The sequence below is a fragment of the Lolium perenne genome, chromosome 1, assembly GCF_019359855.2.
Source record: "Lolium perenne isolate Kyuss_39 chromosome 1, Kyuss_2.0, whole genome shotgun sequence".
Lineage (NCBI taxonomy): Eukaryota > Viridiplantae > Streptophyta > Magnoliopsida > Poales > Poaceae > Lolium > Lolium perenne.
In genome coordinates, this window is record NC_067244.2 from 188,893,161 (window position 1) to 188,898,857 (window position 5,697).

Below are 5,697 nucleotides of genomic sequence, written 5' to 3' on the forward strand. Positions count from 1 at the left end.
GGACTAGGTAACTATGTATCGAAAGCTTATAGCAAATAACTTAATGACGAGATCTTTATGCTACACTTAATTGGGTGTGTTCATTACATCATTCATACAATGACATAACCTTGTTATTAATAACATCCAACGTTCATGGTTATGAAACTAATCATCTATTAATCAACAAGCTAGTTAAGAGGCATACTAGGGACTCTTTATTTGTCTACATATCACACATGTACTAATGTTTCGGTTAATACAATTATAGCATGATATATAAACATTTATCATAAACATAAAGATATAAATAATAACCACTTTATTATTGCCTCTAGGGCATATCTCCTTCAGTCTCCCACTTGCACTAGAGTCAATAATCTAGATTACATTGTAATATACCTAACACCAATGGCATTCTGGTGTTGGTCATGCTTTGCCCTAGGGAGAGCTTTAGTCAACGGATCTACTACATTCAGATCAGTGTGTACTTTGCAAATCTTTACTTCTCCATCTTCGATGTACTCGCGAATCGAGTGGTAACGCAGCTTGATATGCTTCAGCCTCTTGTGTGACCTTGGTTCTTGTGCATTGGCGATGGCACCCATGTTATCACAGTAAATGATTAATGGGTCCAATGCACTAGGAACCACACCGAGCTCTACAATGAACCTCTTCATCCATACCGCTTCTGATGAAGCCTGCGAAGCCGCTTATGTACTCGATTCCGTTGAAGACTTTGCCACCGTGCACCGCTTCGAGCTTGCCCGACCATCGCAGCACCATTCAATATAAACACGTACCCGTGCGTGACTTAGAGTCATCAGGATCGGTGTTCCAACTTGCATCGGTGTAACCACTTACAACGAGCTCTTGGTCACCTCCATAACAAAGAAACATATCCTTAGTTCTTTTCAAGTACTTCAGGATATTCTTGACCGCTGTCCAGTTGTTCCATTCCTGGATCACTTTGATATCTCGCTAGTCAAACTAACGACATGTGCTATATCCGGTCTAGTACATAGCATGACATACATGATAGATCCTACTGCCGAGGCATAGGGGATATTACTCATCCTTTCTCTTTCTTCTGCCGTAGCCGGTCCTTGAGTCTTACTCAAGACCTTGCCTGGTAACATAGGTAAGAACCCTTTCTTACTTTCGTCCATTCTAAACTTCTTTAGAATCTTGTCCAGATATGTACTCTGTGATAGCCCTATTAGGCGTCTTGATCTATCTCTATAAATCTTGATGCCTAATATATACGATGCTTCACCAAGGTCTTTCATTGAAAAACTATTATTCAAATAACCCTTTACACTGCTTAATAGTTCTATATCATTTCCGATCAATAATATGTCATCTACATATAATATCAGGAATGCTACAGAGCTCCCACTCACTTTTTTGTAAATACAGGCCTCTCCATGACACTGTATAAACCCGAAGTCTTTTATCACCTTATCAAAGCGTCGGTTCCAACTTCTTGATGCTTGCTTCAGTCCATAGATTGAACGCTGAAGTTTACATACTTTGTCAGCATTTTTAGGATCGACAAAACCTTTGGGTTGTACCATATACAACTCTTCCTCAATGTCTCCATTAAGGAACGCTGTTTTGACATCCATCTGCCAAATCTCATAATCGAAAAATGCAGCTATTGCTAACAAAATCCTCACAGATTTTAGCTTCGCTACAGGTCAGAAAGTCTCATCGTAGTCAACTCCTTGAATTTGTCGGAAACCCTTTGCGACAAGTCGAGCTTTATAGACAGTAATATTACCATCAGCATCTATTTTTCTCTTGAAAATCCATTTATTCTCGACAGCCTTTCGGCTATCAGGTAAGTCTACCAAAGTCCATACTTTGTTATCATACATGGATCCCATTTCGGATTTCATGGCTTCTTGCCATTTGTTGGAATCTGGGCTCATCATCGCTTCTTCATACGTCGCAGGATCCTCATCATTGTTATCCACAATCATGACATTTAGACAAGGATCATACCAATCAGGAGTGGCACGCTCCCTTGTCGATCTGCGAGGTTCAGTAGTTTCCTCGTTCGAAGTTTCATGATCATTATCATTAGCTTCCTCTGTTGCCGGTGTAGGCGGTACAGGTACAACTTCGATCTTGCGCTACTACGATCAACGAGTATAGATTCATCAATCTCATCGAGTTCTACTTTTCTTCCAGTCACTTCTTTAGTGAGAAATTCTTTCTCAAGAAAGGTTCCGTTCTTAGCAACAAAGATTTTGCCTTCGGATCTGTGATAGAAAGTGTACCCTATAGTTTCCTTAGGGTATCCTATGAAGATACATTTCTCCGCTTTGGGTTCTAGCTTGTCCGGTTGTAACTTCTTTACATAGGCTTTGCAACCCCAAACTTTCAGGAACGGCAGCTTAGGTTTCTTATTAAACCATAATTCATACGGTGTCGTTTCTACGGATTTTGATGGTGCTCTATTTAAAGTGAATGCGGCTGTCTCTAATGCATAACTCCAAAATGATAACGGCAAATCAGTAAGAGACATCATAGAACGAACCATATCTAAGAGAGTTCGATTACGATGTTCGGACACACCGTTTCGTTGTGGTGTTCCCGGCGGTGTCAATTGTGAAAGTATTCCGCATTTCTTTAAATGCATGCCAAACTCATAACTCAGATATTCACCTCCACGATTAGATCGTAAAAATTTAATCTTCTTGTTACGTTGATTTTCTACTTCACTTTGAAATTCCTTAAACTTCTCGAAAGTTTCGGATTTATGTTTCATGAAATAGATATACCCATATCTACTCAGATCATCTGTGAAGGTTAGAACATAATGATAACCACCGCGCGATGCTACGCTCATTGGTCCGCACACATCGGTATGTATGATTTCCAATAAGTCAGTGGCTCGCTCCATCATACCAGAAAATGGAGTCTTAGTCATTTTACCCATTAGACATGCTTCGCATCTATCAAGTGACTCAAAGTCAAGTGATTCAAGTAATCCATCAGCATGGAGTTTCTTCATGCGTTTCACTCCAATATGACCAAGACGATAGTGCCACATATAAGTAGAATTATCATTCAATTTAATTCGCTTAGCATCAATGTTATTTATATGCGTATCACTACTATCGAGATCTAACAGAAATAAGCCATTCTTTTGTGGTGCTCGACCATAAAAGATATTATTCATCAAAATAGAACAACCATTATTCTCAGACTTGAATGAATAACCGTCTTGCATTAAACAAGATCCAGATATAATGTTCATGCTCAACGCGGGTACAAAATAACAATTATTTAGGCTTAAAACTAATCCCGAAGGTAGATGTAGAGGAAGTGTGCCGACTGCGATCACATTGACCTTGGATCCGTTTCCAACGCGCATCGTCACTTCATCTTTCAGTAGTCTTCGTTTATTCTTTAGTTCCTGTTTCGAGTTACAGATATGAGCAACCGAACCAGTATCAAATACCCAGGTACTAGAACGAGAACCAGTGAGATAAACATCTATAACATTGATGTCTACGTTCCCCCTCCTTTCTTGTAGACAGTGTTGGGCCTCCAAGAGCAGAGGTTTGTAGAACAGTAGCAAGTTTTCCCTTAAGTGGATCACCCAAGGTTTATCGAACTCAGGGAGGAAGAGGTCAAAGATATCCCTCTCATGCAACCCTGCAACCACAAAGCAAGAAGTCTCTTGTGTCCCCAACACACCTAATAGGTGCACTAGTTCGGCGAAGAGATAGTGAAATACAGGTGGTATAAATAAGTATGAGCAGTAGCAACGGTGCCAGAAAATAGCTTGCTGTCGTGTAGTTGATGGTGGTAGTATTGCAGCAGTAGTAACGCAAAGAAACAAGAAACAAGCAGCGATAGCAGTATTTAGGAACAAGGCCTAGGGATTACACTTTCACTAGTGGACACTCTCAACATTGATCACATAACAGGATAGATAAATGCATACTCTACACTTTTGTTGGATGATGAACACATTGCGTAGGATTACACGAACCCTCAATGTCGGAGTTAACAAGCTCCACAATTATGTTCATGTTTAAGTAACCTTATAGTGTAAGATAGATCAACGCTACTAAACCAAGTACTAACATAGCATGCACACTGTCACCTTCATGCATATGTAGGAGGAATAGATCACATCAATATTATCATAGCAATAGTTAACTTCGCAATCTACAAGAGATCATGATCATAGCATAAACCAAGTACTAACACGGTGCACACACTGTCACCTTTACACACGTGCAGGAGGAATAAAACTACTTTAATAACATTGCTAGAGTAGCACATAGATAAATTGTGATACAAACTCATATGAATCTCAATCATGTAAAGCAGCTCATGAGATTATTGTATTGAGGTACATGGGAGAGATGAACCACATAGCTACCGGTACAGCCCCGAGCCTCGATGGAGAACTACTCCCTCCTCATGGGAGCAGCAGCGGTGATGAAGATGGCGGTGGAGATGGCAGCGGTGTCGATGGAGAAGCCTTCCGGGGGCACTTCCCCATTCCGGCGGCGTGCCGGAACAGAGACTCCTGTCCCCCAGATCTTGGCCTCGCGATAGCGGCGGCTCTGGAAGGTTTCTGTGGTTTTCGTCGAACGTATCAGGGTTTTCGATCCAGGGGCTTTATATAGGCGAAGAGGCGGCGCAGGAGGGTCGAAGGGGCGACGACACCATAGGGCGGCGCGGCCAGGGCCTGGGCCGCGCCGGCCTATGGTCTGGGGGCCCAGTGCCCCCCTCCGGTCCTTCCGGTGTTCTGGATGCATCCGGTGAAAATAGGAACTTTGTCGTTGATTTCGTCCGATTCCGAGAATATTTCGTTACTAGGATTTACGAAACCAAAAACAAGTAAAACAGAACTGGCACTTCGGCATCTTGTTAATAGGTTAGTTCCAGAAAATGCACGAATATGACATAAAGTGTGCATAAAACATGTAGATAACATCAATAATGTGGCATGGAACATAAGAAATTATCGATACGTTGGAGACGTATCAGCATCCCCAAGCTTAGTTCTGCTCGTCCCGAGCAGGTAAAACGATAACACAGATAATTTCTGGAGTGACATGCCATCATAACCTTGATCATACTATTTGTAAAGCATATGTAGTGAATGCAGCGATCAAAACAATGTATATGACATGAGTAAACAAGTGAATCATAAAGCAAAGACTTTTCATGAATAGTACTTCAAGACAAGCATCAATTAAGTCTTGCATAAGAGTTAACTCATAAAGCAATAATTCATAGTAAAGGCATTGAAGCAACACAAAGGAAGATTAAGTTTCAGCGGTTGCTTTCAACTTGTAACATGTATATCTCATGGATAATTGTCAACATAGAGTAATATAATAAGTGCAATAAGCAAGTATGTAGGAATCAATGCACAGTTCACACAAGTGTTTGCTTCTTGAGGTGGAGAGAAATAGGTGAACTGACTCAACAATGAAAGTAAAAGAATGGTCCTCCATAGAGGAAAAGCATCGATTGCTATATTTGTGCTAGAGCTTCTATTTTGAAAACATAAAGAGAGCATAAAAATAAAGTTTTGAGAGGTGTATGTTGTTGTCAACGAATGGTAGCGGGTACTCTAACCCCCTTGCCAGACAAACCTTCAAAGAGCGGCTCCCATTTTATTTTATTTTGAGTGGCACTCCTTCCAACCTTTCTTTCACAAACCATGGCTAACCGAATCCT